Below are 12,527 nucleotides of genomic sequence, written 5' to 3'. Positions count from 1 at the left end.
ATAAATCGAACTTTATTTCGGCAGTCCCTAAATATCGAAAGTGAAAATTTCTAAGTATTTTTTATTGCTGTTTTGAAGTGCTAACAATGGTAGTTTTCGATTACATACACGCATAAATAACAGATTTTTTAAAAACAAATCATTGAAACGATACTTCTTAGTGATTGAAAAAACCGATAAAAACATTTGCGATTTTTCGCTTTCGATACTTTACATAGGTAAATCGATTTATTTACTACTCGCACCAAGATCAAGAACCTACCTAAATGGCAGGTTGGTTCGATTTGTTTATTTTAAATGTGAACGTTGCACTTTGTGGTAGGTAGTAGTTAGTTACATAAGGCAGGTGATCGGCCGGCCTCGCGCCGGTCGCCGGTCGCCGGTCGCCGCGTGCGTTCACCGCCTATAATATCCATATTCAAATTGTCTAATGCATATATAATACATTAGAACCACTCCCAAACTAAGTGGTAACTCCAGGTAAATGGCTAAATCCGCATGCTGATAGATTTGTTTGGCAGTTTTGGTTATAACGTTAGAATTTAAATGATATACCTAAATGGTTATTTCAAAATGTTATCCCTTATTAGTTCGATTTTAGGTTTTATTTAAATTAAAATTATATATTAAGTTATATTTAGATATCAATCAATCAAATTAGCCTATTCGAGTCCACTGCTGGACGGACATAGGCCTCTCCCAGGGTGCGCCAAAGGTCCCGATCCTCCGCCTTCCGCATCCAGTCGAAGCCAGCAACCTTCCTCAGGTCTTGTTATATTTAAATATAACATCATTAAATTAAATTATTTTAATTAAATAATTAATGAAGAGGAAGCATATTTTAAGTGATTGAGTTACCTTCACTTCGGGTAAGTACTATAATGATACAGATCATTAGGTTGGAACATCAACAACATCAAGGCTTTTCAAGGTACTCTTTAGTTCGTCAATGACAGAGCCTTCTCTAGGAGTAAGGTTAAATCGGAACCTTAATAATAGTATTTAACTACTACCTAGTTAATGCGCTCGTTAGCGCTGTATAAATGCTGACATTTGATTTCTAGCTTCACGCTGTATCTGCTGTAAGCACTGCTTGGGACTTGGGAACCTAGTGTTAAGACACTCCGTTACCATTACGACACTTACGTTCCCCATTTTCCGCCGACTTCTGGAGGCATTGCGTGATGAGTGATAGATCTCAATGATGTGCTTTGTTTGTGTGCTTTGAATGCTGTCGTTACCAGAGCGAGGAAATGAAAATATTTAATATTTTATGTTCTTATGTGAGAATCGAACCCACAACCTGTTGCGTATCAAGTCACCCTTGTGCCTCTGTGCCACGACTGGCTTCACTGACATTTGATAACGATATACTTAATTTTATTTAATAATTCACGTACAAATAATAATAATAATAATAACTCTTTATTGTACACCCAGGAAAAGACACAAAAAAATACAATAAAATTATATAAATGTACAAAAGGCGGCCTTATTGCTTAATAGCAATTTCTGCCAGGCAACCTTAAGGCAGAGGAAATAGCAAATTAAGATATGGGTAGGGTGCAAATATATATATATATATATATATATAATTAAAGGTATAAAATAAATAAGAATATATTTACCATGCATAACACATACAAATCATACATAAATACATATAGCCGTATCAATATACATAAATATAAATAAATATATATATAACTACTACATACAAATAAATGTACCTATATAAAATAAAACTTCATATTTTATAGTTTCCTTATTCTCACAAAAGGAGTGCAAAGAACACAAAATTGGAACTGAATTTAATATTAAAAACAAACACCTATTATAAAGATGCACAAATATCCACTTTAAGCTTATAAAATCTGTAAAATCTTCTATAAATTTCATTTTATTCTAATTATATGTTTTCGCAATTTGTAAAAACAATTGTAAAAATTTTCCAACAAAATCCAATATAATTCCTATCAAAATTGTACAAAGTTCTAATAAATTGTTTAATATAACGTAGGAAAATTTTATGATGCATTGGAAATACACCCAGGAATAATTGGGGGCACTTATTACGCGTTATGCAATTTCCTTATAATATCTCTACTACTACAATATGATAATATTTCGACAATAAGCCGTATCATAATTTATATATTTAGTTATAATGCAACTTGATTTAAGTCCATATGATTTGTTGTGAATAAAACCAATTTGGATATTTAATGATTTTTGGTATTTTTAATCAGATTCACGCTGGATCCCGCAAACAGTAGTGTAAGCAGAGGGAACCTAGATTTAAGACACTTTCCACCGAATTTTTCGAGGTATTCCGTGTTGAGTGGCTAAACTCAACGCCGGGTTTTATTTATGTAAATAAATAACACATTCCTTCGAATGGGGATCGAACCTGCAACCGACGCGTTAGGGTGACGCCAATGTGCGCCACGACGCCCTCTATAAATTTACAACTGCCCGACTGTTATGGATATAATATCAACATTACGTTTATAATTTTATAAATTTTACTTATTTTATGTTAATAAAATATAACACTGGATAAATAAATAAAGGGATTGCCTTTCAACTGGTTCATTCACACGGTAATCTGAGGAAATAAAATAACTTTACATTTTCTTTTATATTCTTACTAGCTTTTTTTCTTAAGCTATTTACTTTAAAAGATTTCCTTGCAATATATATCTAGGTATTGAATTAATTGTGTTTTGAATTGAATTGAATTGTGTTTTGAATTATAGGTATATATAAAGATAGGTCAGATGTAACATATATGGAAATGCCGTCTAATCTAAAGTTCTTCATGGTGAAAAATGGATTTTCTTGACTCTCATAATGTCTATATCCATTCCATTTTACGGGGGATAAATGGAAAGTGTATGGTAAACGTCATAAAGTTACATATAATTCCAACTAAAATGAGCTGGTAGGTACTAGTACTTCTCGAGAGCTGAACCTCTCGTCTACAACGCCATATTTACGGAAATAGGTAATCACATTTATATTTTTAGTACTTTTCAGAAATTACAGTACGTTTTCAATATTTAGTATATAGTAGTAGGTATATTGTAGTAGTCTTCAGAGCTTACATCAACAAAACTTTAATTTCGTTTTTTTTATATTCTTCTAAATATCTATGTTCATATTGTTATTCTATGCTCATGGACTGGCAGTGGTTAGGCTAAAGGATTTTACATGAAACCCGGCAGTGCATATTTCAGTTAGGTACTTTCCTTTTTTCTTAGGTTAAGCTAAGAGAACCTAGTCTTTGCTTGCTTTGTTGGCAATGGTAATAGTAAAAATTACATAATACTTATACCTTAAAGCTAAAGTGGAAATAATCGGAAATACTTAATCAATCCTCTGAGGTCTACATTGAACTCCCCATCAACTATAGAGTAAGGCATATGTTACGAAGATCTCAAATTTAAATAAACTTTAAAATAACCGTTTTCCTTGCAAAATGATGAAAGGTTTGCTTAATTTTAAATTTGCTTAAATAAATATAGAGGTACGTTTCCCAACAAAGAACTCTTACGTAACCTACAAACTTACAACGAACCAAAGTAAATAAGTAATAACGACAAACATAATAAGAACAAAAAACGCACAAAAACGTCCTTGTATCCACATTTTATCTCTAGATTTCGAATCTGATACCCTCGCGATTGCGGTAAGTACTCGTACGTATATACAAACGATAGTGGTATTTGCGATCGCAGCGGGTTCATTGACCCGCGTATTCACTGTATCATTGGGTCATGTGTATTTTGACAGCGCAGCGCGGAAATTATCTAATCGGCACGCGGTCTCGAGGACGCGGGGCCAACGACCACGGGGACCGTTGCCTCTGGGCGAGTCAACGAAAGTGAAATGTGAAATGGGTACGCTATATGGGTACATTGTCGAGGTGGGTGTGGTTGCTAAGCCACCAGATGGGTGATGACTCCCAGGTTGCCTATTCAACGCTATAAATATTACTATATGCATATAAATAGTATATAAATTATACTCAAGGAAATCTTTTGTTGCGGAACTATTTAATTCATTGTTTAAAAGAAATAATGTGTTTAATATGAATATAAAAACTTACAATAAGTTAATATATATGTATAAAATAAATAAAAAACGTAAGATAAAACGGCACTTACGTCTGTACCTGCCCTACCGCAATATGTTAAAATTTATATATAATATTTTTTTTCTGGAGTGGATAAAGCGATCGTTGACGTTCTCTGAATTATATAAAGGTCGTTGACCGCTCAATATTCTACCAAGATTGCATATCACATCGGAGTCATACACTTGGTAACCCACATATTCACGTAGGCGCGGTAGATTTTTGGCTCCAAATATTTAAACGTCGTAGAAAATAATTTAATAAGATTAAATAGATACTATTAATATTGCTACTGATTTTTTTTTTAATTTCACACTGTATCCCGCACACAGCAGGGTGAACAGAGGGAACCTAATGTAAAGCTACTCCGTTCTCCATTTTCCGCCGAATTCTGGAGGCATTGCTTGTTTAGTGGCGGAACTTAACGCCACGCCGACACCAGAAAATGTTAAATATAACATCTCGAATAGGAATCGAACTCACAACCAGTTGTGTTGACAGTCACACGCTTGTGCCCCTGCGTCACCACGTGCGTTAACTTAGGTACATTTGTATGTACCAAGTACCTACTAAATTTACAATCACTTTAAATTTATTTTAAATTTGCGGCTCCCTAAAAGTTTGTATTACATACAGTTCTTATAAGTTAAATTCACACTTCGGGATACTCTAGATAAAGTAAATGTTAAGTTTAACCATTTCGTAAGCAACGTCGATAGGAGGAGATGATAGAGAGAATGCGGATAGGAGAGAAGGAAGTGGCTTGTTATTATAGGATTCAAATACTAGATATTTATGTTTTCGTAATATATAATTTTCTTTTAATTTGTATAAAATAATATAACGAAAGTTACTAATATAAAGTTTTGTTTAGAATGTATAAAATACACTTCTTTATTAAATAAGAAAAGAGCATAAGCAACGAATATCACGAACTGAGATCAGTTGTCCTCGCAAGGGCACAAGCATGTGACTGTAAACGTGACAGGTAGTGGGTTCGATTCCCACTCGAGGAAATAAAATATTTAATATTTTCATTTCTTCGCTCTAGCGCCGATTCAGATCCCGGCGCTCAATTCGGAATGCCTTCAGAATTCAGCGAAAAATGCGGATGCTTACCTTTCTATCTGGGGGTTTGATAAAAATGTCTCAGAAAAAAATATTCTTTACCTTTTGCAAATTAAGAAACATTGACATATCAGTTCAGCGTTTCGTGTAATTAAATCGATGGAACGGAAATATTTTAAAATACGATGGCGTCATCAAACATCAAGATTCTATTGATGTCCAAGGATATTTTTGTAATGGATTTTTTTAATTACATTGAGTTTTTGTTTAATATTGTTTTTATGTATGCTATGTACTAAAATGGGGAACGGAGTGTCTTACTAGATTCCCTCTGCCTATCCTGCTGTGTGCGGGATACAGCGTGAAGCTGATTTTTTTTTATTTTTATATACTAAAAATACAAAAGACGACTAATCGTTAATCGTTTTTTGGATGATATCTATTGTGTAGTTTTATATAAATTATGATAACTTAATGTAAATTTACCGTACATTTGTCATTTACGTGAATTGTTAGGATCTCACAAGAAAGTATTATAGGGGAGAGCGGGGCCAAAAGTTCCGATTTTTTTTTAACCTCAAATATTGCTACGAATACTTGATTTTAGTATTTATACAATATAATCAAATTAAACTTACATATCTAGACTTGCAATTAAAACAGTAATTTGGGGTATTCTTTGTAAGACTTTTTTATTATGAATTTTTTTATGACTGAAGTCGGAAAGTAACAACTTACCCCGACTTGGGGCAAGTTGTTAACAGACCGGGGTAAATTGTTACCATATTTTTAAAGCTATTATTTGCAAAATAAAAAACAATAAATAATCGAAAAAAGCCTGTTTATTTAAGAAATAATCAACAGTATCGTAATAATTACCAGGCGCAAAAACAAATCTTTATTAACCGACTTCTGTAAGAAAAGAAGATTATCAATTCGACTGTTTCTTTTTTTTATGTATGTTACTTCATAACTTTTGATTAGGTGAACCGATTTTGATGATTTTTTTTTTATTTGAAAGGTAGTGCTTCCCGTGTGGGAACCAATTTTTTTTTGGTCTATTTTTGACAATTTTGTCTATGAGAAAATCACATAAGTATTAAATTTGTATTGGTACGTGTGCGACAAAATGACGAATAACTCAATATCACGCCAACCGATTCTAATGATTCTTTTCTTATTTGAAAGAATACTCTTCAAGGATAGTTTGATAAAAGTTTAGTTAGGTTCTGATTATAAAATCCGGTCAAAATTGAGAAAATTTGTTTTTATTTTGGTAAATATTGCTTATACTGGAATAGTTACAAGGGAAAACTTTGTTAAAATTATTGTCAGAAGTAAGATTCCCCATCGTTGCATTTCTTTTCAACCAACCTTAAAAAAAGAAGTTTTCATTTTCAACCGACTTCAAAAAAAGAAAGGTTCCCAATTCGCCCGAATATTTTTTATGTATTTTCTTGTTAATATACCCAAATGTTAGTTTCCACAAAAATAATACCTAATTGAGTCAAGTTTTACATATCACAACAGATGCCACTCGTTAACAACCACTACCACCACAACCAACACTCGTTTAAGAAGTATCCTTTTAAGGTTACTTATCACTTAAAATCGTGAAAGAATTAATTTTGAACAAAAAAAAACCGAGCCGAAAAACAACGGAAGTAAAAAGTAAAAGATAATTTTACATAAAATAAAACTTATTTTGATTTTGTTAAACCAAAATAATAAACAAAAAATTTATACCTTTAGGTTTTTGCACTTAATATGTATATGTAATTCTTTGGTAACAGTTTTTATCTTATTCCTGCAATCTTTGAGAACTACATCCGCTGCTTTTTGCATCAACTCATATGGCACATAACCTCGAGTTGATTTCCGAGCATAAGTCCGCATGTTACTAAATTGCAATATTTTTTAGTATGAAAAATTACAATATTTACATCCCATTATTGGTACAAATGAATTGGCGAAAGTTTTTCGTCACAACAATAGGTCACAACATGCCCCAAACAAAGGGAACATCTAGCCCCAAAAACACGTGTTGAAAAAAAATTAAATACAAATAAGATATAGAAAACATAAATAATTTACAAATAGTGTTCCGAAATAGTAGGTAATATAATGTAAAAAAAACACTAACATACTCGAGGCTAATCGTTAAAATTTGTGAGATAGACCAAAAATATGAAATGCAAAAATATTTACAAACGTGCACCAACGACACCCGTGTGCTATTCCATTGGTTTCGGATGCCACTGGATTGTTCAATATGCTGGCCATGGGTGCGCTATCACATTGCATTTCACTATATGTTTACTAAATATTCCTATCACTTTTCTCCGCGAAATTATTTCCATCGGAACAACTTACCTCGGTAACTTTTAGCCCCGCTCTCCCCTATTCCGTATTTTATTCCATTCCGGAAAAGCTTATAATTCTTATAGATATCATTTATTAAATTTCAATTATAAATATATATAAGTATTTATCGGTTTATTATAAATTAAAAAATATATATTTATATCATAAAATAGTTTTTATAAGGCCAATAACCTGTACAATGTACATATATAAACACTACTAGCACACTAAAATTGCATTTACGTGCTAAAAATGTCGTAAAAATCAACACAGCGGCCTCACTGAAACACGAGCCATAGAATTGTAATTTGAAATATAATACTAACAGCGTACAACCTCGAAAACAACATACACGTGTTCATCTTGCTGTGGAAAACAAATAAATCAATCGCGAGTAAACGAACGTCCTTGCCGGAGCGATGAACCCGGAACACTCGTCTGTTATTAAGATAACAACCACTAGGTACTATCTGAGTACTCTTACGTAAGTCCTTGATAAAGTGACCTTCGCGGTCAATGCCTCATTGAATGAAGTTAATGACATATATCTAGCTTGTAATGCTAGAGGCACGTTTGTTTAAGATCGTTGCACTGTTACGTAAAAAAAACCTTGGAATATATATTCTTTATTTATTTATTTTTTCTATTTTATTTATAAATAAAAAAAAACCATTGATTGTATTATATTTTTTGCATAGATTTATATAATATGTATTTCAATTTCAATACAATTTGATGTTTAGAAAGCTAAAATTTCGCTCAGGATCAAGCTTTCACCTGGTAAGAAATCTTTTATGATCTACTACGCCTTTTAAAATACTTATTTAGAATTCTAAATCTAATTTATTATTATTCACGTCAATTATATAATAAACTAGTGGATTTGGGCGGCTTCGCCCGCTAGAACTATACGAACATTTATTAAATATATTTATGAAAATATTGTCAGTTTAGAGGATGAGTCCTAATAAACTAAGAAACACGTGTTCAATTAAATATTTTTAAGAGTCTACATTTCAAATCCTATAAAAATCGGTGGCGATTTAATTTTTAATTTTTAGGAGTCGAATATTGCAAATTCCCATCTTAGCGAACACCTACGTCCTATAAGTAATATTTGAGATTCCTAGCACATGTAGTTTCTGAGATTTCGTGATGAGTGAGTGATCTTTCGATTTTATATATATAGATAACTTATACTGTAGTCCATAATAATTGAGTTTCATATATTTTTAAATATAATAAAATATGTAGGTATGTTAAAATAGTGTTTCGTGAATCCATTGTGACGTCAGATATATGTGGGTACCTAAGTTAATCTAACATTTACATAAATAATATACCTCAGGCGTGCATATACTGCTGCACTGCTTTTCATTATCTGGCGAAGTGTCGGGTTCCTTAACCTAATACGCAATACTTGCAATTTCTTGGTAAATTGACATAAGTCTTAGAAATAGATGTGTAAAGAGGAGAGTCAACGCACTTTCTAACTAGTCTACGGTGGCTTTTATTTTCTTACATTATAATGTCACTGAAATGTCACTGAAAAATCAATAAAAGTCCTGCAATAAAATATTTATAATATAAACTTAAACTATGAGGTTAATAAAAACAATGATATTTTAATGTCGTAAGAACATTACGCATTACGTTTAAAATATTCGTGCTCACCAAGGTTCCCCATTTGTTACCAAACACGGATGTGTTGATGGTTTCCGGTATTGTTAATCAATTGACAAGATTATGTAAGCACGGTAAAGGAGATATACGAATGAATTCGTATAGCGCAAGTACATACTATTTTGAGACGTATTTGAGAAAAATATTATTCTTATAATAATGTTTTTTTTTTTTTATTTAAATTCTAAGGCGGCCTTTGAAAAACTATACTTTTTTCTATAACCAAACTTATATACTGTTGATATTATATTTAATAATAATAATAAAAAACAGAAATATATAATTAATTATGTTTTTTTTTAAGTAAAGTTAAATTTTAAGGCGGCATTTGAATACCAACTATTTTCTATAATGACATTGATATACTTACGAGTATATATATTCATTTATTACAATAAATAAATAAATAAATAAATACATATTAATCAGGTTACTTTTATTTAGAGGGCGAACAAAAAATGTTATAAGTAGTCAGCTGCAAACGAACGATTATATCATGGTCCCTTTTTGTGTGCCATGAAAGGGAATGTGTAGATCTGTTAAGAACGTACCTTTATATCAATAAAATTACAATAGTTTGTGAATGAATAAATCTTTATATAGCATCGACCTTGTAATTTTTGAGAATTCAAAGGGCAGAAGGGAGAGATTGGATGTTATTTAATCAACTTGACCCTAAATAACAAGTTCAAGGCTTTAAGGAGTAGTTTGACTTGTGTTAATTTTCTACTTATTATTATTTATATTTTATTTCATAAGTGCATTTATTATAGGTACCCATAATTAATATATATTTTTATTTTAACTATGCTAACCCAGTCAGGCTAGTAATAGCGTAAGGACACAAGCGTGTGACTGTAACGCGGTAGCTTATAGGTTCGATTTCCACTCTTCACGCACTCGTCTGCCGCTCAACACGTAATGCCTCTAGAATTCAGCGGAAAGTGGGGAACGGAAATGTGTTAAGTTCTTAACACTAGGTTCCCAGGTTCCATCTGCCTACCCTACTATGAGCTGGATACAACGTAAAAAGTAACAAAAAGTAAAACATTTACGTATATATTTGTAAGTTATGTCATATAAATACTTAACGATAAGTAATAATATATGAAGTAAATACTTGTGAAGAAGAGGCAATTAACCATCATGTAAATAAACACGTTGAATGCCATGTGAATATAGAGATGCATATCACGTACCTACTCAGCAATTAGAATTCCTAAGGGCACTTCTTATAAACACTAGTGCTTGATGCTTATCATAAATAAATTTGTAATTTTAGATCAAAAATGACCATTTTACTTATATGTTAACGATAAAAATCTCCATAACTTCCTTAACAGAATTTTTAATTGTTAATTAGACCGTGCCTTAAGCTTGCCACGTGTAAGCCAGAACGTCAAGGTTGTAAGGGATGAATCTACTACGGTCCCTGCTCGCGCTTGATTGACGTCAATTCATTTCGACCTCGGAATTCCGTTAACAAAACTTTAAACATTCATTTACCCGCCTATTCTAATTTTATGCCCCACTGCACATTTAATATTATTTTACATTTGTCTCTGAATGAGGCCACATAATTATTATTATTATGAGAATATAAAAAAAATAATCATAATTACATTTTCCCAGCAACTTTGAAATTTATATATTTAATCTACGTGATCAGAACTTCGCATGTCTAATACTATTATTGTTATAAAAAATAACATTTAGAAGAAATTAGCAAATTGTATCGTAAAACTAAAAAGAAAATAGTCATTGGAATTAACAGTCGGGATCCATTAAAATTTTACAAGTGTTTCGTCTCTACAACGCCACATAGGAACATACATACATACATACATATATACCTACATCCACCTAGCAGGGTAGACATAAAGAACCTGGGAACCTAATGTTGAGACACTCCGTTCCCCATTAAGATTTTCATTTCCCACTATCTGCCGAATTCTCGAACCATTGTGTGTTGAATCGCGGAACTCAACGCCGCGTTTTGTCTGGCTACCAGAACCCGAAGAAATGAAAATATCGAATATTACACTCCTCCAAGTGCCTATCGAACCCACAAGCACAGTATATATAAAATTGGCAAATAGAACCCGACTGTTGCGTCTGTAAACCGTCCGTCTGTAACTGTAAATTTAGGAAATTATTTTTGTTATTACGCTTTAAAACATGTTATAATTATTAATGTAGTTTAATTTCAAATACAATTTCTCTTTTTGTAACTTGGATCAATTCAAAGTTTTACATTTAGAATTTAACGTGAATATCAAATTTCAATGAAAAGATAAGAAGGTAGAGTCAAGACTACATAAAATTTATTTACAAACTATATATACTAAAAAATCATTGCTTATTACATTCTATAACATTGATTTTACATGAGATTTGATAACTGACGGTGAAGACACGAAACAAAAATCATATAGTACATGTACTATAATCAAATTATTATATAACAAATAATATATTTGTATTTTTTTGGCTTTGTATATTTGGCTTATATTTAAATATCTATTCAACTAATAGGCTTATAAATTAAACTCATAATTCATATAATATGATTAGAATATTATTATAATTTATTATAATTATGACTAGTGTTGTAAGTTTATTTCAGATCCACTCGATATTAGTCGTTTTTATTACACAATGTTCATAATTAATGCGGATCCTTAAAGAGAATATTTTCTTTCAATGGAAAAAAATATTTAATAATTTAGTCACGTCACTAGCGTTGGAGTGTGGATATAATATATGTATACGGCTTTATGTGTGTCGAATTGATTATCACATTTGTAAGTTGGTCAAACAAAAGTACCTACATTTAAAAGTATAACTTTCATATTATGTATATGTATATCAGTTGCAAAAAATATTTAATTATTATATTAAATATTAGATGTTTTTTTGCAACTGAAAGACACTCACTTAATATTTAAGATAAGAAATGCTCTATCATTCCATGGATTCACCGGGACCGGGTCCATCCTGTTGCAGCGTGAAGAGCAATGATCAAATACCTTAAATAGAAAACTCAGAAATATAGTAATTTCACTTTGAATTGATATCTAAACTAGCATTCCGATAAAAAGATTTGGCAAGTAAATGCTACTTTTAGTGAATGTGTGCAATTGTTACAAACAACCCCATAGCGGGGCCAGATATATCACAAAATAAACAAAAATCACAAAGTAAATATGAGTTTTATTAATCAAAAATACCTAATATATATAATACTTAAGCACACTAACAATATTTAAATATA

This window comes from Heliconius melpomene, chromosome 20 (assembly GCF_056956725.1).
Source record: "Heliconius melpomene rosina isolate 202511_hmr_F chromosome 20, ASM5695672v1, whole genome shotgun sequence".
NCBI classification, from domain to species: Eukaryota; Metazoa; Arthropoda; class Insecta; order Lepidoptera; family Nymphalidae; genus Heliconius; species Heliconius melpomene.
This window is presented reverse-complemented; position numbering follows the sequence as displayed.